The sequence below is a fragment of the Octodon degus genome, unplaced genomic scaffold, assembly GCF_000260255.1.
Source record: "Octodon degus isolate 3935 unplaced genomic scaffold, OctDeg1.0 scaffold00002, whole genome shotgun sequence".
NCBI lineage: Eukaryota > Metazoa > Chordata > Mammalia > Rodentia > Octodontidae > Octodon > Octodon degus.
In genome coordinates, this window is record NW_004524578.1 from 27,587,577 (window position 1) to 27,614,547 (window position 26,971).

At 41.5% G+C, this 26,971-nt stretch overlaps 1 protein-coding gene and 1 pseudogene across 15 annotated transcripts in view; one reads left to right on the forward strand and one right to left on the reverse strand.

Annotated features, from left to right (window-relative positions):
• The window catches only part of Mga (MGA, MAX dimerization protein), a 168,699-nt gene that overhangs the window by 110,089 nt on the left and 31,639 nt on the right, over positions 1–26,971 (reverse strand). For 11 of the 15 annotated variants that reach the window (XM_023711302.1, XM_023711299.1, XM_023711297.1 and 8 more), the window contains exon 1: positions 4,569–4,686. The exons of 1 other annotated variant lie outside the window; for it this stretch is intronic. The gene's annotated coding sequence lies outside the window, so the exon portion shown is untranslated. Of the gene's footprint in view, positions 1–183; positions 220–4,178; positions 4,246–4,568; positions 4,687–26,971 lie in introns of those variants that run through there. 3 more of the 15 variants (XM_023711280.1, XM_023711283.1, XM_023711277.1) reach the window with 3 other exon arrangements.
• Positions 18,109–19,036, forward strand: LOC101567794 (annotated as a pseudogene).

The window sequence follows — 26,971 nt, forward strand, 5'->3', positions numbered from 1 at the left end:
GGGGCGGGCTGGCATGTGGTGCTGGGGGATTGAACCATGGTCCCTATGCTTTGCTAAGCTTGTTCTAAGTAGGTGCTTTAGACCACTGAGCCATCTCACCAGCCCAGGGCAAAAACTTTTAACAGATGCTTTAAAATTATCTTTTAAGGGCTGGGGACACAGCTCAGGAGTCTAAGGGCCCACCTGGCAAGTACAAGGACCCAAATTCAATCCCCAGTACCGCATGCCATGTCAGCCCAGGAACTGTGATCCTGGTGGCACACACCTATAATCCCAGTGATAGGGAGGCTGAGACAGGAAGATCACCAGGAGTCCAAAATGCATAGCAATACCCTGTATCAAATAGATAAATAGAAAATAAAATTATCCTTTAAATGTTAATCTATAAAATGCCAAAGATTCAACTAGTAATAAATTACACATTTCACTTGAACTAAATTTTGCGGTGGTATATGTACACATCTAATTTTTCCTTAAGACCGCCCCATTTCAACCGTGTCACAGGCATATAATAAAAATGTAAAAATACACATGGAAGAAGGAAAAGTTAGAACTTTCAAGTTTAGGATTTGTATACAGTCTTTTAAAAACACCATGCCAGGGGGCTGGTGAGATGGCTCAGTGGTCTAAAGTACCTACTTAGAACAAGCTAAGCTAAGCAAAGCACAGGGACCGCGGTTCAATCCCCCAGCACCACATGCCAGCCAGCCCCGCCCCCTGGTAGGCTGAGCTGGCCACACACACACACAAAATAAATAAATAAATAAATATTTAAAAAAAAATTTAAAAACACCATGCCGGGTATAGTGACACACACCTGTTATCCAAGCACTTTAGAGATGAGACAGGAGGACCACTTAAGTTGAAGGCCAGCCAGGGAGTGAGTTCAAACCCAGCCTGAACTGCACAGCAAGACCCTATCTCAAAACAAAAACAAAGAAACTTAACTAATTAACTTAGTCCCATCAGTTGATCAAAATGATCAAAGTGTATAAAGTGAAAGACCTAATTTATGACCAAAATATGTACTTTGAATTGTAACGGTGATTAAGAACAAGAAATTGAATTTTTAATTCCACACCAATCTAGTACAGATTTCCATTTCATCAGAAGTATATGCCTGTTTGGGGGGCTACTTCACTGGATTTTTTTTCTTTTCTTTTTTGTGCTAGTAATTAAACTCAGAGCCTCACACTTGGCAGGCAGGCACTGTGCCACTGAGTTACATTCCTGGACATATACTGGATTTTTTTGGGGGGGCGGGGGGTGTTTAGACAGGGTTTCACCATGCAGTTTAGGATGGCCTTGAAAACTCTCACAGCAATCCTCCTGCCTCAGCCTCTTGAGTGTTGGGATTACAGGCATGCACCACCACACCCACTTATATAATGGATATTCTAATCAAACAGCAGTCAACTGGAAATATTTAGTTGTTTCACAAAGAAACCAACCTACAGCAACTATAAGCCACGTGCAAAAATCAGAGGTACTTTAATAGGCTACTCAGGAAAAATAAAACCTATCTCCTTCCAGCAAGATTCGAAAGAGACTATAATTTTTGGGAGTATCCCTTAACATTTTTTTAAAAATCAAGTTCAGCTTTTCCATATCAAGCATTTATCTAGATAGAATCCTTATTATAAAGAACCAACTAAGTAAACTTAGTCATAGAGGGAACAATTCAGTAACATCTTGAATGCTGTATAAGAATACATACACACAATCTTTCCACATAAAATGTTTTCATGTGGCAAATTTCATAGAAAAAAATTATTTTGTACCAGTAATCAAACTCATGACCTTGCACTTGCCAGGCAGGAACTGAGCCAAAGTTAAGAGTTTCAGAGTTCTTATGCTAAATGTTTTGGGTTTTTTTCCCCATAGTGACTAATTTGGGAAATCTTTTAATTACTAAAGCAATCAGCCTCATACTATCCATAAGATGCACTATAAGCTCTTTTTTTTTTTCTTTTTTTCCGGAACCAGGGATTGAACTCAGGCCCTTGCAAGCTGGCAAGCGCTTATTCTACTGAGCTACCTCCCTGGCCCCAAAGAAAACAAGCTGGTATATTGAAACTAGCTGAATTTGATACTTGATCCATTTGACATTAAAATTTTTCCCAGTACTCCTTTGCTGGTACTCTACAAAAACAAGTTAGAACCTGTGGGCTGTAGATTACCTCCTGAATGGATACCCCTTATAGCCAAAACAATTTGTCTGGTACTCAAACTCTGATACTCCTGGAACAACTATGGAAGAGGTTCCACTGCCATTCACTAGGTAGTGCCTAACTCAATGATTTCTATATTGTTCTAAACAAAAACTTCTTTAACTACACCAAATCAAAATTCCAAATCAGTATCATTACTTTTAAAACACAAATATTCAAGTGGTCAACTTATTGTGAATGTTTCCCAAGTTATGCAACAACCTTTCATATGATAAATGCATACCGTATGGCAGGCACTAAAATGTTTGTTCTTAATATAATCTTCACTACTAGAAATCATAATGCTAAACCATGTTTCTGAAACTCAAATTTTAAGAGAATAAATTCACTTGCAACGCAGCATTTACCAAACTATACTTGGTCCATAAATTTAAATAAATTTTAAAAAAATGATCAAAATCTGACAGCAAACTGTGCCAAAGATATTAAACTAGCCAAATACATTCTTAATCAGTCTTAGCGGTCCGTAGTAAGATTTAAAAATGGCACTTGCAAATTAATAAACACTTCAGACCATTTCATTGTCTCAACTTTATAGGGTGAGTTGTTTCAAAAAAAACCTGAAACTTCTTGACGAAAGGTACCCAAATTCCAAGAGTTATTGAGGGCTGCAGGAATTATTTTATAGCCCTAGAAATGAACCCCACTAGAAAATTGTCAAGTAGAATCTGAATAACTAATTTCTAGGCAGAAACAAGACAGCAGATAATCAAATTAAATGTATCCCTATACCCAAGACACACTTCATTAATTCCTTACTTTGTGCTTCTGTAAAATGGACCAAACCACTCTACTCACCCAACTAGCCTAGCACTGATGCATTGACCCTATACAAGTGAAAGAGGCAAAAGAAGTAGTCACCCTCAGCTACCAATTGTCGTTTTTCAACTGCAGAGGCTAGATAGTCAAGCACCACGTGAAAAGATGCCACAAGAAAAGCTCTTCCGGGGACGAGTTCGGGCAAATCACGTGCTGCCGGCCGGAACTCAGTGATGGCATCACCCAACCTAGCTGCATCCAGTTTCCGTGGAGACTACACATGTAGCTACACAGCTGAGCCCCCTTCTCAGCATCCTTCATACTGCCCCAATGAACCTTCCCTAGAGCCTTGCTGCGGCGTCGCGGCCAAAAGCAAGGAGCAGAGCAGGCAGAATTTAACAGGGACTGCGCCGTAAAAGCATGGCAAGCCCTACCAACACAAGCAGCGCACGCGTGGACTCGCGATTTCTCAGGATCCATGTGCCTACTTCTGCGACCTTGGGAAGGATGGCCTTCCCTCAAAGGGTGTACAGTGGTTTCTCCTGGAGTTCTGCCATCAGTAACCCATCCTTAAACACAGCATTTACCGACCCCAATTTCCACCCCGCCAGAGGAAGCAGGCATTCATCCACAGGGTTGGAAATGGCAAAACTCTTCACAGTGAGACACCATTAACTACAGAGAGTACTTCCCTTTTTCCCCTCAGTCTGAAATAATCTTAACTTCTCCATACTCTCTTCAGGACAAATTCAATTTTAGTTACTGATGCTACAGAAAAGCTTACTAACGTCCCATACTCGCCTTCCTGAGAGCAAAGATCTTAACAATTCACAGAAACGGGAAGCCACACGAGCGGTAAACTAGCCAATGACTGCCCCAAAAGGTAAAGAAAAAAAAATACCACCTGCTCCTCCCACCTGCTTCCCTGCCCTCATTTGTGCACTTAAGCAGCACAGGTCCTTTGTTTACAAAGTTCCCACTCCTGCAAACGCACTGCCTCGCTCTCATCAAACTTGCGGTCAGGCTTCAATTCGACCAGAATTAAAAAAAAAAAAAATTTTGTACAGGTGTCAAAACGCTTCACCCAGCTCTCTAGAAAACTGACGTCGGTGCCGTTTCACTCGGAGTTTTAAAGCCCCAACACCTGAGCTCTAAACCGCAAAACTCGGAAGGAACACAGCTCTTAACCTAGACTCGGCGCTGGGCTGGAAATCGTCACGCGCATCGTGCCACGAGGCGCAGAGGCCCACGTACGCGAGGGCAGGGCCACATCCTGAGCGTTTCTCACCCCGCCCGCCTCGTGGCTGCTGTCTCTGGCGTCGATGTTCCTAGTTAATAAGCAGCGCGACGCGGAAGTGAGGCCGAGGACGTGCGCGAGGTGACATGCGCAGCGTCGCTCAAGGGACCATAGGCGCGCGCAAAAGGCAGCCCTGCGCAAGGCCCGGCCTGGCCCGGGCGTGCGAAGATCTCTCAGAGAACGCTGTTCAGACGTTCAAATACACAAGAGCTTCAAACTCTCCAAAAACTCCAATTGGGCCAGTACTAAAGCGTCGCCCTCCACCCAGACCTGAGAGTTACCGTGCGGGGCGTGGCCGGCCTCACCCGGAGTCCTTCACATCCCGCTGGGGGCGGGCTATTCTGTTCTGTTCGCACACCGTGTGTCCGCTCCTGCTGAAGTGCCTGCGCGCGCACCGGACGTCACGTCACCACGCACGCGTTCCTACCCGCTCAGAGCCTGTCGCGCAGGCGCAAAAGGAGGCGCCATCAGCACCTCCCTTGCCCCTCCCCCAACACCAGGAGGCTAAGCGGCCAGAGAGCAGAGGCAAGACCCTTGGGACCCGCCCCCGGAGCTGAAACCGCCGCCTTACTGCGTCCTAGCAACCAGAAAAACCCGCTGAAGCTTCTAGAAACGAGAAAATCCAGGCAGGAGAGAGGGACCTAATATTGTCCGCCACATACTCGAAGCCATCGTGAAAACTGACTCCACCACCGGGCCTTTCTCAGCAGTACCTTTCACCTTTTCCCTCCGGCTCTTCGGCCCCGCCCCGGCAGCACCCAGCTCCACCCACCCGGCCTCCGCAGACCCCCTTGGCTTAGGGAGGCCGTCAACTGAATCCCTCAACTGCCTCCCCAAAGTGCTGCAGGTTTGGCAGATGCCATCGCCTGGCGCCACTTGACACGGACGACAAGATCCACGACCGAAGCACACTAGGACAATGGGAAGAAGACCGACAGCTTCACTGGGGAGTTGGGAGAGGAAGAAGAGTGGCCACTAAATCTCCTGTTAAATAGATGAAAGAAAAATGATAAAGTCTTGTAAACTGCAAATCAAGAAAGCAAGAAATGTGTGAGAGACTAGATTATAAGGGGCAGTGCTTCCCTGGCAAGCACAAGGGCCTGAGTTCAATCCCCGGTTCCGCCCAAAAAAAAAAGAGAATAGGTTATGAGCTTTAATGCCTTGATCCTCTATATTCAAGTTTTTTCAAAACATTTAACCTATGGAGTACAAAGAATATATTACCAACTGTATGTCGTGCAGTTGCCGAACTAACCAACTAACAGTATTTCTCCCAGCCAAACATCAAAAAATAGTTTTCCTTCACTTCCTTAACTGTTCCTTCTATGCCAATAGAAAGGAAGAAGCTGTTTAAAGTGGGAAAGAAAAGTTTAAAAAAAACTAAAAGGCGAGACCAGAAATTAGTCCATATTCCAATTTTTTATTTTTATTTATTTTTTACTCTTTTCAGTGAATACTGTACTGAGAACTTACTCCGTGGTCAGCAACAATACTAAAACACTGGTGAAGAAGTTTATCTGACAGGGCTGATCTCATCCACTTTCCATTTAGGAAGGATCCTCTTTCTCTTAAATTTTGCTCCTGAGGAGATGTGACAACATGGAGTGAAATTATGCTAGAATAACCTGTTACAGAAAAACTAAAATTTACAGACTTCTGAAATCATTTGAAAATCCTGATTCAGGCACTGTCAGCAAGAGAATTCAAGACCATAAGCAAAATTGAAAAATGGTAGTTTAATAATTTTCTCCTTTTCTCTGGACCCCAAACACCACTTTTCTAGAAACTGCTCTATCATAATTTCCCATCTTATCCAAGATAGTTGCTTTCTCAAAGGCCTAAGGTTTCCTCATAAAATTTCCATGTTGAGGGAAAAATAAAATTCGCGTTTAGCATTAAAATGTCTGTTCCTAACATATAAATGACTGGTAAACAGCCATGCATCCCAAGAGACAACCCAAATGACATCTCTAACTGGGAAATCTACGAGGCCAATTTGGATAGAATAAGGAGAGTGAAAATGTTTTCTGATACTCTTGCCTTAATCCATGGAAACATAATGAATGCTAAACTTAAAAGCTCTCACATACATCGGCTTCAAGACTGCACACTAGATCTGGTGGTAGAAATATAATAAAAGCTTTTCAAGATGAAGTCTGTTAGGGCTGAGGAGATGGCTCAGTGGAATAAGCGCTTCCCTGGCAAGCGCAGGGGTCTGAGTTCAATTCCCAGCTAACCTATAAAGTCAGGAGTATTACTAAGAATCTGAAAGGAATTCTTAAAATGCTGTTTTATATGATAATCTTAGAAGTAATAGTGCTACATTCATTTCAATGATATAGTCTTGGCATGCTGTTTTTCTTTTTTGAAGTAATCCTTTATGTGGTTACATTGTACTTTTTTTTTTTTTTTTTTTTTTTTTTTTTGCAGAACTGGGGATTGAACTCAGCGCTTATTCCACTGAGCCATCTCCCTGGCCCCTACATTGTACTTTTAATGTTAATTCAGTGTTTCTCAGTTGCCTTGTTTGTTTTTGGTCTTTTTTTATTTTACTGTAATTTGTTTTTTTTTAGTTGAATTGTTTTTTAGGGGAGGTTTATTTTTTGGTTTTGGTGCTGAGGACCAAATCCAGGGCTTCCAGCTTGCTAGGCAAGCATGCTACCATTGAGTCAAAACCCTAGCCCCAACCCAATGTTTTCAAACTGACTTCCTTAGCTGTACTGGAGGTGGTTTGGTTTGGTTTTTTTTTTTTTGTTTTGTTTTGTTTTTTTTTGTTGTTGTTGTTGTTTTTGCGGAACCCGGGATTGAACTCAGATCCTTGCGTTTGCCAGTCAAGCGCTTATCCTACTGAGCCATCTCCCCAGCCCCTGTACTGGAGGTTTGGGGAAGAAGTTGTTTTTGCAGTACTAGGGCTTGAACCCAGGGCCTCATACATATACATAACAGGCAAGTGCTCTACCACTCTGCTACAAGTATCCCCAGCCCTATATTCTTTGGCTATAAAGAATTTTCTTACTTTAAAAGGCATTCTTAGCCAGTAGCTGTGACCACACACCTGTAATCCCAGTTCTCTGAAATGCTCAGACAGGATGATCACAACCTGGGTTGTGGGCAACCTGGGCAGCTTGATGATACCTCATCTCAAAAAAAGACTAGAGCTAGACATGGTGGAGCATGCTTATAATCCCAGCACACAGGAGGCTGAGTCAGAAGGATCCTTGCAAGTTTGAGGCCAGCCAGGGCTACAAAGTGAGCTCAAGGCCAAAGTGAGACCCTGTCTCAAAAAGACAAAAAAAAAAAAAAATTTAAAAGGCCTAGAGATGTATCTCAGTGCAAAGGCCTTAGATTCAATCCCCAGTGCCACTACCTCAAAGAGACAAAGATAGGAGGAGGCATTTTTATAGAGCCCAAGATTTACACCAAGCTGCTGGGCATGGTAGTGCACACCTGTAATCCCATCACTTGACAGGCTAAGGCAGGAGGATCACTGCAAATTTGGGGCAATCCTGGGCAAAGCTAACCTGAACTACATAGCCCTCCCTCAAAAAATAATAACAAATTAAAACACCAAGCTAATAATTAAGTTGATGCTAAATTTCACCTTACTACTGGAATTCAACCATCACCAAAAAAAAAAAAAATTTCCCTTTATTTTCCTTGGTTAAACTTTCAAGATTTTACAAAATATTAGGGAAGAGGAAAAATACCACCAAAGCTAATATGTGCAATATAAAAAAATCTGACCTAGAATGTAGAGTTCTGACCTCAGATTGCCCTATAAGTATATAGAAACTATCCCATGCACATGCATACTTTTATTTCAAAAATATGAGTGCCTCCCCTAAGGACATGAGAAATACTAACACTTTATGCACTGTTCAGACATGTACACTAGAACCTCAAAGAGTTGCACAACTTTAGTAATGGAAGCCACTAACATAAACCATATTCTTTATTAAGTCTATTCAATTCTATCTTTTCAATTTGTTTCTACAAAGACAAAAAACTCTCTGAACGACCAAAAGCATCACCTAATCTTCACATGAAACCATTATCACCCCCTAAAACACCTGAGTTATGGTCTTGTTTACAACATCTTACTATAATAAATATCTATAAAGAGGCTTATTTTGTGCTGGTGGTGGTAGCTGTAGTTTTACAAAAAGTCCCTCAATAACCAATATGAAAAACATTAAGCCCTAAGCAAATGGGAAGAAAAAAAGGAACCATGCTAGCTTACATACATAATGTTGTCTACCATTTATTACAAAAACTAAAAATAAGTCCAGAATTAAAAACAGCAAGAGTCCTATCTTCAAGGAGTTAATAATTTACCCATTGAACAGCTTTAATTTTTTTTTAGAGGGGTGGTCCTCTTGAGACAGGCTCTTGCTTATGCACTTCAGGCTGGCCTTGTGCTCAAGCTGATCTCAAACTCACCAAAATCCTCCTGCCTCAACCTCCTGAGTGCTGGGATTACAGTGTACCACCATGCCCAGCAAGAACTTTAAATTTTTCTTAACATAATAATATTGGGGCCAGGGAGATAGTTCAGTGGCTTAAGTGCCTGCCTGGTAAGCACAAAGACCTAAATTCGATTCCCAGTACCAAAAAGAAAAAAAATAGTTGTATTATTTAAAACATGTTTTAGAAAATGTCTCGTGATGCTGGCCTGTAATCTCAACACTCTGGGAGGCTGAGGGAAGAGAATCAAATTGGAACCCAGCGACCTAGCAATTTAACAAAACCCCATCTTAAAATTTAAGAAAAGAGCTAAGGAAATAGTTTAAAGTAGTGCACAGGCCTTGAGTTCAGTCCTTAGTGAGACAGAGAAAGAATGTGAATATGAATGTCAATTCAGCATGCACTACATAGTGAAATCCTGTTTCAGAAAAAGGGAAGAGGAGGGAAAGGACAAAAATGTATTCTGACTGAATATTACCTAGAAAAATCAACAGATTCTTACTATAACTTGGAAGAAATGTAATTCTATTACTTATCATCTGCTACTATAAGCAACAAGTAGTAATATAAACTGCCATTTGTATCTACTCATCTATATGAAAAAAATCAGTAAATATCTTAAGGATCAAAAGATAACTTTAGGGCTGGGGAGATAGCTCAGCGGTCTAAGTACCTGCCTGGCAAGTGCAAGGATCCTGGCTCAATTCCTGGTAACACATGCCATGCCAGCCCTATGCCAAGCTGGCCACTGAAACCAGGCGTGGTGGTACATACCTGTAATCCCAGTTCTGGGGAGGCAGAGACAGGAGGAACACTATGAGTGCAAGCTTCATAGTGAGATCCTGTACCAAATAAATAAAAGATCTTTTTTAAAAAATTAAAAGATAACTTCAGTAAGATTCAGTAACAAAAATTAAAGCTACTGGGAAAAAAGATGACTGTGACACAGCAACTAAATTGCAAAGCTGGACTCCAGCAAAAACCAAGAAAAAATCTGTGACAGAAAATACAATGGAGGTGCCAGGGAGATGGCTCAGAGGAATAAGTGCTTCCGTGGCAAGCGTAAGGGGGCCTGAGTTCAATCCCTAGTTCCGCCAAAATAAATAAAAAGAATATACATTGGAAAATTCTTTACAGACACAGAGAAACAAAAGAAGCCATGTTTATTTTACATGAAGGATACCATTACTTACAGTAATGTCCTATGGTAGTCCCCACAGAGCTTCCAAACTACTGGACAGTATAAAACAGTAAAATTTCCCCCAAAAAAATCATAAAGTGAACAAACTTTATCTTAAAATGTATCCCCCACTATTACTATAAATTCGTTTCTCACACCCAAGTAATCCCAGCACTTGGAAGGCTAGGCAAGCTGAGGCAGGAGGATCCAGATCAGTGTAGACTACAAAGTAAGCTCAAGATAAAGTGGCCAAATCTGAGAATCATTAAATTCATTCTATGTATAATAAATTTAGTATTGGTCAATGTTAAAAAAAAAAAAAGTGGGACTAGAGAAATAGCTCAGTAGAATAAGCACTTGCTTAGCAAGCACAAGGGCCTAAGTTCAAGCTCTGATTCCACCAAAAAAATAAAAATAAAAAAAAGTGAGCTCAAGGCCAGCCTGAATTGCATAGTGAGACCCTGTCTCAAAAAGAAAAAAACAAAAACAGAAATTCAGGATTTAGGACTAATAAGACCAAGTAATAGAAATGCTAAAAAGGATCTAGAGAGCACTAAGAAAAGCACAATGAAAACCTTTTGGATATTAAATACTGAGTGATACACTTCCCTGCATATGATAAAAACTATACTTCTACACAGTAACTTGCTAGCAGCACACTTACTAGTATGTGAAAGACCCACTAATTCCCCAGCACCACACAATAAGGCAGAAAAAAGTAAGTTAACCAGGAAAAAAAAATTTGGGATAAGTTTTAGACCATAATTGTTCAGCCCTCTTACTTGTGGACCTGTTTTGAGGCACTACATAATGGCAGGAAGATGATGCGGAGGAAGTTGTTCACGTTGCAGCAGGCAGAAATTAGAAAGAGAGAAAGGGCAAAAGACCAGTATCTCAACAGTTCCCCACAATTAATGTGTTAAAGGCTGGGTTCCCAGTGCACACTGTTGGAAGATGTTGGAAACCTTTAAAAAGTAGTACCTTGGAAGTCTTAGGTCACTGGGGAGCCTGAGGTTAAGGGGACAAGTTAAACCTTCAGCCCCATCTTTCTTCCTTACAAATTGACTTATCTCTAATAATTGTTAACAGCAATAGGAAGCTGACTAAGAATATGTGTCATAAGAACACATATAAAGTAGAAAAGAATACAGCCAGGCATAGTGGTACATGTCTGTTATCCCAGCACTCAGGAGGCTGTGGCAGGAGGTTCAATATGAGTTCAAGACGAGCCTGGGCTACATAGTAAAGTCCAGGACAATCTGAACTACGTAGTGAGATACTGTCTCACTCAATCAATCGGGGCTAGGGAGATAGCTCAATAGAATAAGTGCTTGCCTGGCAAGAGCAGGGTCCTGAGTTCAATCCTTAGTCCCACAAAAAAAAAAAAAAAAAAAAAACAATAAGAGTTATGTATAAATCACCTGGAGGCAGAAAATATTTTAAGAACTAATAAATCAATGAAGTTTGGTTTTACAAAAACTATGTGAAGTGGGCTGGGGATATAGCTCAGCAGCACATGCCCCTGCCTAGCAAATACAAAGTCCAAAGTTTGATTTCTGTACCAAAAAAGAAAAGTTATGAGAGGCAAAGTAGCAGAAAATACACATGAAAAGGTACAATTCTTACCATTACAATGAAAATTGATTATCTTGGTTTTAGATCGATTTCTTCCCACAGTTTCCCTTATCTTCATTTCAAACTTCTTCAGTTGCCAATGTAGTAAAAATTTTCCTCCAAATCCCAGCCAAGGTAACTTCATTTCACAGTGCACCCCTCTACCCAGACAAACTGCTACGCACAAAGGCTTTGTGCCACACTGTAGCACAAAAAGATTATCCACCACCACATTGCATGAGACCAGGATGGGCTTGGAGTGGCATCCTCACAGCTTCTTCCAAGGACCCTTCTTCATTTTGCTGCTTTAGGGCAGGAGAGATAGCTCAGTGGAATAAGCACTTGCCTGGCAAGCGCAGGGGCCTGAGTTCAATCCCTAGTTCCACCAAAAAAAAAAAAAAAAGTTTTCATTTTGCTGTTTTAATCAATGCCGGATAAAACCAACAGCTGAGCCCAGGAGGGGGTGGCAGTTTGGTGATGCTGCAACCCACAAATCATCCACTGCTCTCTAAGCAGCCCAAAAAAAATTGATTTGCTCACCAAGCTAGACTTATCTGAGTTGTCATTTCACATGTCAGACCTCTTGCAGTTCATAGGCAAAGGTTTCTTTTACATCTCTAATAAATGTATGCAACATCTAGCACCCAAAGCATACAACAAACACAGAGATGAGTCAAGGAAGTGTCTAAGGGAGAAATCACAAGGTGGCCATCCTCCTCCATGTGGTATAGGGTGGTGCATCTCTTTGTAGGGTAATCCACCACATGAGTAAGATGATGGCCCCAAAATTGTAGGACAGCATTCTACAATCTCGGATGGTAATCCTCATGGGACAGGATTACATGAGAGTTGTAACCATTGTAACATGGCCCCTGTTCTGGGCGCTAAGGTACATGGCCAAGGCTTCTGCTGTCTTGCCAGAGGGAAACTGCCTGCTGAAAATCTGAATTTATAAATTAAAAAAATATGCAAGTAGCATCTTCCACATTAGCCATTGATTTGGCAGAAAAAATTAAATGAAAGGACAAGTTAGAAACCATAGCCCAGGGCTGGAGAGATGGCTCAGTGGTCTAAAGCACCTACTTAGAACAAGCTTAGCAAAGCACAGTGGACTGCGGTTCAAATCCCCCAGCACCACATGCCAGCCAGCCCCACCCCCTGCTGGGCTGAGCTGGCCACATACACACACACACACACACACACACACACACACACACACACACAATAAATAAATAAATAAATAAATAAATAAATGTAAAAATAAAACTTAAAAAAAAAAAAGAAAAGAAACCATAGCCCATCATTCTTACAGCTAAGGAGGCAAAATAAGACAGCATAGGTCTCTATCGTACTAGCGAATCCCACCTGGAACCCAAAGAACTGAAATCCATGGGAAGAGTCAGCTATTGAGGAGAAAAATAAGGGGATAAAGGTTGTGTAAAACACTCTCCAAGTCTAACCGTTAATACAAAGGAAGGGAAAGTCCATGATTTGGCATGCAGGTGGAAAATTAATAACAATCCTAGTCAGAAATCATATCACCGGGTAATACTCTGTCTCAGAAGTACTGGAATTAGGAAAACGTTCAAGCAAGCACTAAAAGTGCCTCTGACTGCTTGGCTTATGAAGCTTTAGCATATGGGCCATGTGGGATTAATTTAAGCAGTATGCAGACAGAAAAACTGAGCAGTGTAACAAGCCATCTCTACCTGAGATAGAGGCTGCACAGTCTACACAAATTTGAGGGCAACCATTCTCTTACAAAATGGCTCTATAGGGCCATCAGGGAAATAAAATTCTGAGGCGGGGCAAGCATTGTTAAAGAGATCTGGGGATAAGGGAAGCTATTTTTGATGTCCATTTCACCAGTCAGATAAAACCAAGTTTATTAGGAATCTAAGACCAAAGAGAAACCAACAGAGACCCTAGGAATGATACGGAGTTCCAGTGGGACATGACTCTGTAAAACAGGAGAAACTCCTACAGATTAAGTGACTTGGATTGACATGCAAACTGAATACACAAAGTGTAAAGAGAAGGGGGCGGTGAGGCAGGATTTGTGGGGAGATTCAGGTAACCAGGAATCATATGTAAAGGATTTGTGCCATGATGGGGTACCATAAGAACAGATTAATACAAAACCTAGTGCAGTTCTGGTAAACTACTGGAGCTCTAGAATTGAAATGACAATTCACTAACAAACAAAAATGGAGAAAATACACGCCATGCCTTCAGCATACCCTGTTGAGGAAGCCTCATGGGATGAAAACCTCCCCATCTACTTCCCTGATGGGGAAGGCAGGCCCCATTTCGAGCTACAAATATACTGGTCTCCTAGTAATGTACAAAACACTGAGGACCTGGTGCACAACAGGGCAAGAATCATCCTAATTCATAGCAAACATGACAAGCTATAGATAGATATGGAGAAAGAACAGCACAGGTAAAAAGAACTAAGCTAGTAAGGGGCAATTATACCCCAGCTCCTAGAAATATACTGTTTTATATTCACCCCCTTAGATGAAAACATACTAGGAATAAATGTGTTATGGGGCACACTCCGCATACCAACATGGGAGAATTCCATCTGAGAGTATAAGGATTTTTTTTTTTTCTCCTAGAATGCCTTCAGGGCACTTTTGTCTGGCTGGAGGGTTGTGGGGATCGAACTACAACAACCTGAGGCTGACAGCTTTGTGGAAGCAGCCACTTAAAGAACTGAGCTAGGGCCAGGCCCCCGCCATCTGAGAATATAAAGTAAAAGGCAGCAACATGAGGTTAAACAAACTAGAAGACAGTAAACCCACTTACCCCATGTGAGATAGTTAATACCAAGCAATATACACTACCAGGGGGATATACAAAAATCACAGCTAGTATTAAGACATTTAAAAAGGTAAAAATTGGGGGCCTGGTCCTAGCTCAGTTCTTTAAGTGGCTGCTTCCACAAAGCTGTCAGCCTCAGGTTGCTGCAGTTCAATCCCCACAACACTCCAGCCAGCCAAACCTGCCCTGAAGGCATTTGAAGAAAAAAAAACCCAAAACGACAACAACAACAAAAATCTTTATTCCACTTTTTTGTAAGTAGGATATCATGTCTGCATCTTGTATAGCAATTAACCACTAGGAAGAATTATACAATGTGTTAATTATTGAAACTGTCCTACCAGATTGGTTTGAAACTGTCTCACTGCTATCTGTTTCTCAATAAATTTATGGAAAAAAAATAAAAATAAAAAGGTAAAAATTGCTCACCCTAAACTGGGCATAGTGGCATACACCTGTAATCCCAGCACTGAGAAGGCTGAGATAAGAAGATGACTGCAAGTTCAAGGCCAGCCTGGACTACATATCAAGACAAGTAGGTATCTCGAAAGATATTTAAAAAAAAAAACAAGTCATTTGCCCACCCCATAGTCCTTTCAACAGTTTAGTTTAGGGTCAGCAAGATAGCTCTGGGGACTAAGTGCCTACCTAGGCACACACAGGGACTAGGATTCAATCCCCAGCACTATACACCATGCCCAACTGGCTCCCGGGTGTACTGAGCCTCAACAGAAATTGGGTGTGGTGATGCATACCTGTAATCCCAGTGCTGGGGAAGCTGAAGAGGAGGATCACTACAAGTCTGAGCTGCGTAGTGAGACCCTGTATCAAATACATTAAAAAAAAAAAAAAAAAAAAGTTTAAAAAGTCAGATGGCTCACAGAAGAAAATTGGAAATTATACCGAGTTAAATAAAGTGGTATTCCCCATCCATGCCATTACATCCAACATTGCTCTCTTGACTGAACAATTGATGCAGACTATGGGATCTCCTCATACTGTTTTGGATCTTGCTAATGCTTCCTTCAATATTCCTATAGCTGTTGGGTCCTGTAAGCAGGCTGTATTAACTTCAAAGGCACAGCAGTGGACATAATTATACATACACTACTACACGCCCTCTCAACCCCGTTTTGTTTTGTTTTGTTTTGTTTTTTTTGAAATTTATTTATTTATTTGTGTGTGTGTATGTGTGTGTGGCCAGCTCAGCCCACCAGGAGGCAGGGCTGGCTGGCATGTGGTGCTGGGGGATTGAACCGCGGTCCCTCTGCTTTGTTAAGCTTGTTCTAAGTAGGTGCTTTAGACCACTGAGCCATCTCACCAGCCCCTCAACCCCGTTTGCCTTGGAATGGTAGCCTGGGACCTTGGTTTGTTATCCTGCCCATCTACTATAAAAATCTTCAGGATTTTTAGGGGTGCTCCACTCACAGGCTCTGTGTTTGCACTGGCATACAAAAATGTTGAATTACACAGATGATATGCTAACTTCTGAGGGTCTTACAGATTTAAAAAAAACAACAACAACAACTGGAGAATACTGTATACAAGGGCACCTAAACAAATGGGGTTGTAAAACCAATCTCTGCCCTCCATGGGACAATGGACTGAAACTGTTAGAAAGCTTCACATTTGTGGAAGTCACACATAATATCTAAGAAGGTCATTTAAAATTGTTATAGCCCCACCCCCAAGGCACACTGAGCCAGTTGAATGAGACTGCGCATGGTGGCATGCACCTGTAATCCCAGCACTTGGGAGGCTGAAAAATAGGAAGGATCACTACAAGTCCCATCTGTGTAGTGAAACCTTGTAGACCCTGTACTAAATACATTAAAAAAAAATTTATAGCAGTCTTTACCAATAATTTCAAAGCAATTATAAGTGCTCTTAGGATTCCCGACAGGGTTAACACAGTTTCACAACCTACTCAAGTTCCTACTCTCTATATAACTTGGTTAAGAAGGGGAACCATATAGGATTGGGACAAAAGAACTGAAGAGGCTTTTGAACAAACTAAGATACTTTGCAGCAGGCTAAACAGTTATCTGCCCCAATACCCTAACATGTTTGTTCTAGAGAGTACTAAAAGCCCTAAGGGCTACAATTTAGGGCTATGGCTGAAACAATCTGAACAGAGAGTTCCAACAGGGTTCTAGTCCTAGTCATAAGAAAGGGCCAGAAGCCGGGTGTACAATACAGGAGCAACAGTTTCTGGCTGCATACTAAGACCTCCCCTCCACCAGATGAAATTGATCCGTGGGCCGGTTTCTGAGATGTTAAAAACATCATATTCAATAAAGGGCTAGGGCCAGAGATATAGCACAGCGGCATAAGTGCCTGCCTAGAAGGCGCAAAGTCCTTAGTTCATTCCTGTTATCAAAAACAAAACAAAAAACAAACCAAAAAAAAACCCCTTAAATCAATAAACAACTACACTGAAGGCCTTTTGGTCAACCCCCTTTTCTGGGGTAGCACAAATCAGATTTTACAAAAGTGGCACACATACTTGGAGCATTGTGGACTCCTATCTGCCATCCCTGTGACAAACGCCATGCAAATTATACTGGGACCAATGTCATTCTAAGATACTTGGAGCACCTCAAGTGAAAGAACAAAAAGCCAAGCCAGATTAGGTGCTAGACTAGATACCACCCACTCTGGAAGATGTTTAGTACACTGATGGCCTACTCAGGCCACAAAACAGGACCAAACAGCAGAGGCAATACAGATTAGTACATACCATCTGGTTAGACTCAAGCAGGGAAAAGCAGCCAATGGGCTAAGAGCAGTATTGATATGGTGACTCATGAAAAATGGTCACTAATTTTGCATAAGTAATGGAGTGGTCTTTAGCATACTGACACTGTGAATGGCACAATGGAAAAAGGAGTGCTGGTAGGCACTTGGTAGGTCACTATGGGGACAAAAGATGTAGAAAGACAAATATGAAAAAAAACACAAAATGAGTCAGACCCACTAACAGTCTTTTTTTTTCCCATAATTTTATTGAGAAACCTAACAGTCTTTCATGTAGTCAACTGACCACAGCCTGCTAAGCAATCAAGAGGTAAATGTCTTCACAAAAGGGCAAACAAACTATTTGTCTCTGAAAATATGGAAGAGCTGCCTGTTGGTTGCATGTGAAGTATGGACACAAGAGAAGTCAACACGGATTAATCCCAGCACCGGGGAGGCAGGGGCAGGTGGATCATTGCGAGTTCAAGACCAGCCTGGGCTACAAAGTGAGCTTAAGGCCAGTCCGAACAGCATAGCAAGACCCTGTCTCAAAAAGATAAGAAAAACGGCTGGAGAGATAGTTTGGTGGTCTAATGACCTGCCTGGCAAGAGCAAGGTCCCAAGTGCAATCCCTGGTACGGCATGCCACACTGGCCAGGAACCCCAGGCATACCATGCCAGCCCCAAACCGGGTGTGGTGGCACACACCTGTAATCCCTGAGCTGGGGAGGCTAAGACAGGAAGATTGCTATGAGTTCAAACTACATAGTGAGAACCTGTATCAAAAAAAAAAAAAAACTAGAAGATCTATTACACTGGACCCATGCCTATGAGTGAAGGTTGGAAATACTCCTATGGGCAACAAACACTACAGGCCTCTTACAAATGTTCCCCTTGTAAGACAGTCACTGAGAAAGGCACTTTTAAAAGGTTTTCTTGACTTCCTGTTTGTTGTTCGAGAAAGGAGAGAAAGGAAAGCGCGAGGAGCCGTTGCACACCAGCGTAATGTCCCAGAGCCGCGAGGGGGCCGGCCGCACACCTCCTCCTTTTCGCCGCGGGTCGTCCGCGTCCTCGGACTTGTCCCGGCACTGTTCAAACATGGTGGACTACTATGAAGTTCTAGGCATGCAGAGGTACGCCTCCCCCAAGGACATCAAGAAAGCATACCGGAAACTGGCACTACAGTGGCACCCAGATAAAAATCCTGAGAATAAAGAAGCTGAGCGAAAATTCAAACAGGTGGCTGAGGCATATGAGGTGTTATCAGATGCTAAAAAACGGGACTCTATGACAAATATGGCAAAGAAGGATTAAATGGTGGTGGAGGAGGTGGACGTCACTTTGACAGTCCATTTGAATTTGGGTTCACATTCCGGAACCCAGAAGATGTCTTCAGGGAATTTTTTGGTGGAAGAGATCCATTTTCCTTTGACTTCTTTGGTAATGAAGATCCATCTGAAGACATTTTTGGGAACCAAAGGGGTCCCTGAGGAAGCACAAGCTGTGGTACAGGCTCTTTTTTCTCCACCTTCAGTGGATTTCCATCCTTTGGAGGTGGATTTTCTTCATTTGATACAGGATTTACTTCATTTGGATCCCTAGGTCACGGGGGCCTCACTTCATTTTCGTCCACATCATTTGGCGGCAGTGGGATGGGTAACTTCAAATCTGTATCAACTTCTACTAAAATCGTTAATGGTAGAAAAATCACCACAAAGAGAATTGTTGAGAATGGTCAAGAAAGAGTGGAAAGGGCCAGGGAGATGGCTCAGTGGAATAAGCACTTCCCTGGCAAGTGCAAGGACCTGAGTTCAATCCCCGGTTCCAAGAAAAAAAAAAAAAAAAAGAGTGGAAGTTGAAGAAGATGGACAGTGAAAGTCCTTAACAATAAAAGGTAAGGAGCAGCTGCTACACTTGGATAACAAGTAATTCAACGCACGCACTTAACAGAAATGTTAAACTACAACAAGCACCATTTGAGGATTAACAGGAACATTTTTTTTGAAGATTTCAGATGAACTCAACTTTCAGTATAACTGTACCTAATCTAAAGTATTTATAAACAGCTCATCGGAGCCCCTCTTTGTCATAGACTTTTGAGTTTATTGTTGGGACCACACAGTAGGACCATTTTGTCATCTTTAAAATTGTTGTAATCTCTGTATGCACTCTGCTTTTTATTAAATGTGATCCAAGGTAAGCCTTGACTCTTGAGTAGTGCTAGGACAAGACTGTACTCTAACACCAGCATGGATCTGCTTTGTCGTGTTTGAAACGTGAGCCAAGTAGCGTCTGCCTGCTGTGAAGCTAACACTGCCAGGACATGCCCTCCACAGAAACAGTTTCCATTTTTTTCAGTATTTAGTAATGAAAGATGTGCATTAATGGTAATAAATTTCTGGTTCAGTACAAATTTAAGGATGTTTTCTAGTTGTGCATGGATGATGGCAACTTAGTAAAGTTTTGACAATTGTTTAAATGTGTAATGTTAAGCTTAGGTTTATAAAAGCTGGTAAACTGGGTCTCTGTCATTTGCTTTAAAAAAAAGAAAAAAAAAAAAGAAAAAAGAAAGAAATGTGAATGTGTTTGGTGCATTCTTTCCGGAGTGGGGAAAATAAATAAATAAATAAAATAAAATTTTTTAAAAAGGCTTTCTTGGCTCAAAATTATGTACAGGCGTCCAAGGGAGAATTAACACTGAAAAGGACACCCATTTCACCAAAACTAATATGCAAAATTGGGCTGAAGACAATCAACACAATGGTATTTTCACCTGCTACACAATCCTATAGGGGTTCACTTATTTAAAAGCAAAAAGAGGTTCATAAAGAATTAAAAGGTTTTAATGTAAGCACCCTGCATAGGTAAGAAAGTGTATTCAAAAGCCATAAGGAGAAAAAAAAAAAAAAAAAGCCACTAAGGTAGGGCTGGCCAGATAGCTCAGCGGACTGAAGTGCCTGGTTAGGCAGGTGCAGGGACCAGAGTTCCATTCCTCACAACACATGCCATGCCAGCCCCATCCCTGGGACATGCTGATTCCCATGCACACCTGAAATCCCAGCATTTGGGAGGCTGAAAACAGGAGGATCACTAGGAGTCCAATCGGTATAGTGAGACCCTATAGACCCTGTACTAAAAAAAAAAATAAAAAATAAAAAATAAATTTAAAAAGACCATACGGTTGCTGAATGAAAATCCCAGTGCCAGGGGCAGGCTACTTCCCTGAGCTGGTGGCCATAGGGGTCCTTGAGCCCCCCCCCATACCATACACACAGAGTTGCTTGCATGCCAAAACTGGACAGTAAGTTCCTATTGCTAAGGACACCACACACTTTGGCTACAAGATGTGGAAAAAATTAAGCTTGGACTAAGCCAGAAATTTTCTCCCTACTGGCTAACATTCATGATGCCAGAGTGCATTTCCAGTAGCAGACTTCCAGTAGAATATTGTCACCAATGATCCTACTTGGCTAGTGTTATGGTTTATATCTAGTCCTCCCAAAGCCTCACACAGTCATGGGGCGGCTTCTAGACTTTGTGATTATTTTGAGTGTGGATACTGCACCCGCCCTGGGGCAGGTAATTTGCATTACAATGTAAGGAGGGTAGAGAGGCTTGCTAGCAGCTAGAGCTGCTGCCACTCCCTTTGCTCTCTTACTCTTTGCCACCACCCTGAACTGTTGCTCTCTGCCATGTGCCACTCTGTCTTGGAGTTAGCTGAGTATGGACTGAAACCTTATTTAACTGTGAGCTAAATAAAGCTTTCCTTCCCTAATTTTGAGCGTCCAGATATTTGTCCCAGCAATGAGAGAAGAGTACCTGAGATAGCTGGAGACATGTGTTACACTTACCAGCATGCCAGGCAAGATTTACCTGCCAGTGCAATACAGACATAACTAGTCTAAGTACAACTAACCACTTTCCAATTGAATATTAAGCCTTCTCCAAGGGAGAGGGCTCACATTTGATAATACAAAATTATCAAAGACAGGACAAAAATCTACAGTTAAACCTGGTATGGTGGCCCATGCCTGTAATCCTAGCACTCAGCAGGCTATGGCAGGAGGCTTGCAGTGACTAGGCTTGCAATTTACAAAGTAAACTCAAGGCCATACACACCTATAATATTCAATAACGGAACTTAGAAAAAATGGGGTATACAGATGAATGTCCATTTTGTATCTGTGTATTCAAAGTGGTTGGGATAGATATATAGTTACATTCTGTTAATGAATAGAATGATTTGTTCTAATGGTGTTTGTAAATAGGATCACAAGTCCGCATCTTGTACAGCAATTAACCACTAAGAAGAATATATGCAGTGTATTATTTGTTGAAAAAATAAATAAATAAATAAAATAAATAAAAATAAACTCAAGGCCAGCCTGAACTGCATAGGGAGACCCTGCCTCAAAAAAAAAAAACTATTGTTCAGAAAGTCATAGGCCAGGGGCCAGGGAGATGGCTCAGTACAATAAGCACTTGCTTGGCAAGAGCAAGGGCCTGAGTTCAATCCCCGGTTCTGCCAAAAAAAAGAAAGAAAGAAAGAAAAAGAAAGTCACGGGCCCCAGTGGGAAAGCCACTAGCATTTAATTAAATGGATGCGATGTGCCAGCACAACTGTCATCTAAATTTCATGTATGTATTCACAGATTATTGCTGCTGCTGGCCACAGCTGAGGAGAACCTCTTATTAGATTGGTCAATGACCACAGCAACAACCCACAATAAGTCCAAATACCAGGTATATGGAAAAATTCCCTTCTTGTGGTAGGTGGCCCTTATTCCCCCAGAACTAGATCACTGCAACTTCATGAGGACCCCAGAACCAAGAAGAGGCCTTCCTTTAAGTAGCACAAATAAAAGGGAACATATGTCCTGGTAAAGACACAAAGCCTTAGCAACAGCAAGAAAATACAGAAGTGAATCCCAATTCAGGCATACATCAGTAAGGGGCAGAGGGACTAGGATGGTAGCTGAACACGACCGTTTATACATTTATACCATTTATACCCCCTTGTATCTTTTTTTTTTAATGTATTTGGCTGTTACAGGGTCTCTCTATGCAGCTTGGACTCACAGTGATCCTCCTGTTTTCAGCCTCCCCAGCACTGGATTACAGGCATATGCCACTATGCCTGGACAGCATGTGGTGCTAGGGATCAAACCCTGATTCCTGCACTTGCCTAAGCTTGCCTGAGCAGGTGCTTTACTCCGATGAGCTATCTCACTGGCCCCAACACCCCTTTGTGTCTTGAAAAGAATGAGACTGGCATTTCCCTCCATCAACATATGGGATGGTTGCCACCTAAAAACTGTAGAAATACAAAATACGAAATGAACTGGGAAACAAAAATACCATACACTGTTATCCCCTTTCCAGCACCAGGTGGCTATGTAGGGTTCATTTATCTTATACTTGCCCTAAAACTGGACTGGCAGATATATATGGCCTTTTCTGCCTGACTGATTTATCATACCTTGCCCACTAGGTCCAGAAACCTGCCAGTGTTGAGGCCCTGCTCTTTCAGAAGACTAATATGGTGGGAATATCTCTTTATCCTGTTCATACCTCAAGAAGAGGTATGAACTAAAAACTGTAGCTCAAGTACAAGCTCTTGCCCATCTTACTGTCAAAGCACTAAACTATACACGTAAAAACACTCTCTTGTTCCAATTTATCATTCTTTCGTGTGTGTGCGCATGTGTGTGAGCGTGCGTGCGCATATATTTAGTACAGGATCTACAGGGTCTCACTACACAGATCTGACTCACAGTGATTCTCCTGTTTTCAGCCACCCAGGCACTGGGATTACTGGTGTACACAACCACACACAGTCTCAATCAACACTCAGCACGCCCCGGAGGCAGGGTAGGCACAGCATGCCAGGGATCGAACCCAGGTCACTGTGTCTGCCTAAGCAGGCACTTTAATCTGTTAAGCTATCTGGCCAGCCCTGTTCAACCAATTGAAAAGACACACATTAAAAATAGTATTGCAAAAGAGAATGATCAGGCTGGGGAGATAGAGCAAGGGTATAAGCGCCTGCCTGGCAAGCCCAAGATCCCAAGTTCAATCTGCGTACTGGAAAAAAAAAAAAATCAGAACCGTCTTGGACATGCAATCCTAGGTAATAAAGATAATATAATAGATGCAGGTATTCTTCCCACCCAAGAATTAACCAGGCCTGATCCTGCTTAGCTTCCAAGATCAGACGAGATCAGGTTCATCCAGGGTGATATGGCTGAAGACATGGTTTTCTTGATATAAACCATTAAAATTTCTGTGAAATCTTTACACACTGGCTAGTCTATTTGCCTATTTTCAATTGTTCTTTGAAACATGTACTTTCAATTGTTGCTTATGTAATTCCAGGAATAAATGTCTGCTGCTAAAATACGTATTACTGCCAGGCATGGTACCACACAGCTCTAACCCCAACACTTGGGAGGCTGAGGCAGGAGGACCAACACAAGTTCAAGTCCACCCTAGGCTAGAGTAAGCTCAAAGCCAATCTGATCTGCATAGCAAGATTCTGCCTATAAAATTAAAAGGCTGCCCAGATAGCTCAGCAGATTAAATCATCTGCTTAGGCAGACACAGGAACAGGTTGGATCCCCTGCATGCTGTGCCAGCCCCGCCCCTGGGGCACACTGAGACAGGGATTCAGACTGGGCGTGTTTTCACGCACTTGTAATCCCAGTGCTTGGTTAGGCTGAAAACAGGAGGCCCACTATGAGTCCAATCTGTGCAGTGAGACCCTGTAGACCCTGTACTAAATACAAAAATAAAATATTAAACTAAATTAAAAAGTATATTGTTGCTGTGCTATAACAGACCAGCACTCAACTCTTAGTCAAAGGAAATAATAACACCCTCCAAGGCTGAGAGAACATCATGAGACTATAAAAACATTGTAAGAGCCAGAGAAAGGGCTGTAGTGTACAGTGACAACTGTCCTCTGAACCCTAGCCACAGTAACTCCATCTTGTAATACGCAACTCCCTCTCTACACACACACTGCCAGGTACTAAGTCTGTGTGCCAGACTACAGCATAACAAGGTCATTTATCACTTCAACTATACAGTATTTAATGAAATCAGCAGAATTCCCTGAAAAAGATAGGCTGAGCATGGAATATATATACAACTTCTATCAACTTTTCAAGATTTTGCTCTTGTTTTTGATGCTTTAACCAGTACACTACAAAACCAGTAATCTAGCACAGGACAGGTTAACAACTTCAGTGATGCTGCAACCCATAAGTAATCCAATGACTTATAAATAAATTCATAATAAACTCAATAACCAAACTGGACCTATCCAAGTTCTTCTTTAGTTTCCTTACCTCCATGCAGTTCGGAGGCAAACGTTTCTTTTACACCTCTCTAGGATATTTATGCAACCCAATGTCAGTAGCCATACTTACCACAACACTCTTGACCTGTGAAGAAACTTTTCCAAGTACATATTATAAACTCAGAGACCCATGACTCCCAAATCTTACAATCTTAAAATACCAGAATCCTCTTTTTTCTGTTTGGAACATATTTAAAACAAATAGTTTCCTCAACTGACTGCAAATGAAGGTTATAAATTTGTACAGTATTTTAAGTTTCAAAAAGAAGATCATTTTTGTTTTATTTTTCCATTTTTAAGGAGGAGAGATTTATTTTATTTTAGCTCATGGTTTTCAGAAGGTTTGGTCCATATATGGTTGGTGGAGGCCCTAGGCACAAATTGCATGGTACTAGGGCAAGATAGAAGTAAGCTGCTCAACCCAAGGCAACCAGGAAGCAAACACTTCTGGCCCTTCTTTTCTTGACAGGATCTCAACTAAGTTGCCCATGCTGGACCTGAATTTGAGATCCTCCCAACTCAGCCTTGTAGTTCTGGACTTTATAAGTATGCACCACCATACCTAGCCTATTTCATTATGTAATTATATTAAGCTATGAAACATCTGACACATAATGATATTTTTAGAATGAAAAAACTGAAGCCTTAATGCCTGAGAATGTAGCTTAGTAACAGAGTGCATACCTAGCATGTGTGAAGCCATGGTTTGAGTCTCAATACAACTAAAAAAACAAAGAGGAGTTACAAAGTTGTGTAGGTAAGTAGGAAGATAGGTAGGTAGGTAAGTAGGTAGGAAGGAAGGAAGTAAAGGAGGAGGGAGGGAGGGAAGGAACAGAGGAAAAGGAGTGGGGTCGGCTACCCAAATTGTTAAGACTAAATAGTTAATTACAAATCACAAAATTAAAAACAGACAAAACAGGCATGGTGGCACATGCCTGTAATGCCAGCACCCAAAAAGTTGAGGAAAGAAGACTGCCACAAATTCAAGGCCAGTCTGCACTACCCTGTCTCAAAAACACAAAATGAATAAACAAGAAATTCAAGATCTTTTTGTTTCTGCCTCCTAAGTAATCAGGACTGCAGACATAAATGACCATGCCCAGCTACTTTTAAATTTTTGAGGAGCTAATGGTATAGCTGTTCATAAAGTGCTTGCCTAGCATGTGCAAAGCACTGGTTTCCATCTCCAGAACCCAACCCCCAAACTAAAAGCAATGATTTTTTGTTTGTTTGGATTTTTTTTTTTTTTTTTTTTTTGGTGGTGATACTGGGTGATAGTATCCAGGAGTTTTCTATCGAGATGCATCCCTCAAATTTTTTTTAGTGTGTGCCACCAAGCCGAGGCATACAGGAATTTTTGACCTCAAGTGAATACAAATCTCCATTTTAATGTGTTCTTTTTATTATCTGAAGAACTTCCCACAACACACATCAAATAAATTCAACGTTGTTTCAAAGCAATTAGACATGAAGCACTTAACACTTATTTACTCAACACTACAAGCAGCTTTAAACAGCAGTGTAAGACAAACTCCCAATCTCAATTACTTTTCTTTTTATTTAATGACTTTTCTAAAAAGGAGTAAAAACTGAAATTATAAAGAAACTTTTTTTTTTTTTTTCTTTTCGGAACTCGGGATTGAACTCAGGCCCTTGCACTTGCCAGGGAAGCACTTATTCCACGAAGCCATCTCCCCGGCCCCAATAACGAAACTTATGACAGATGGCATAAATGAGATATTAAATCAAATGGAACATATTGATGCTGCAAAAGCTCAAACAATAAAACAAAGACTAAATGAAACCACGGGAAGACCAGCTCACTATAATCCCAGAAAGAATGCTCTCCTCCTCCAAAGCCAACTATTATCAAAACAAGACTCTTCCAAGCTGTTATCAATGAAAATCATCCTACCTGAATCACTCTGATAAATTACACAGGTACAGTCCTTGCCTCAAGACTGTTTTCAACAAAAAGTGATAAAGCACAAATTCTAAAATACTAAAGGTTAGATATGGGCATAGTAACACATGTGCTTGTGAGCCCAGCACCCTGAAGGACCAAGGCAGGAGGATCTCCACAAATTCAAAGCCAGCCTGGGTTACATAGTAAGTTCAAGGCCAGCATGAACTACACAGCAAGACATTATTTAAAAAAATACTTCACCACCTAGGTGGATCCTGAGCACTGGAAACAATTGCCTTCTTCTTTTTCTTTTCCACGCTTTTTGGCAGGATTGCAAACATTTACATATACTAGGTAATCATTCTACCACTGAGAAGATCAATCATTTTTTTAGTTCAGATATTGGATCAAGGCACATTTATTTTCCAGAAATATATTAAACTGTATATTCATGGGCTGGTGAGATGGCTCAGTGGTCTAAAGCACCTACTTAGAACAAGCTAAGCTAAGCAAAGCACGGGGACTGCGGTTCAATCCTCCAGCACCACATGCCAGTCCGCCCCGCCCTCTGGTGGGCTGAGCTGGCCACACACACACA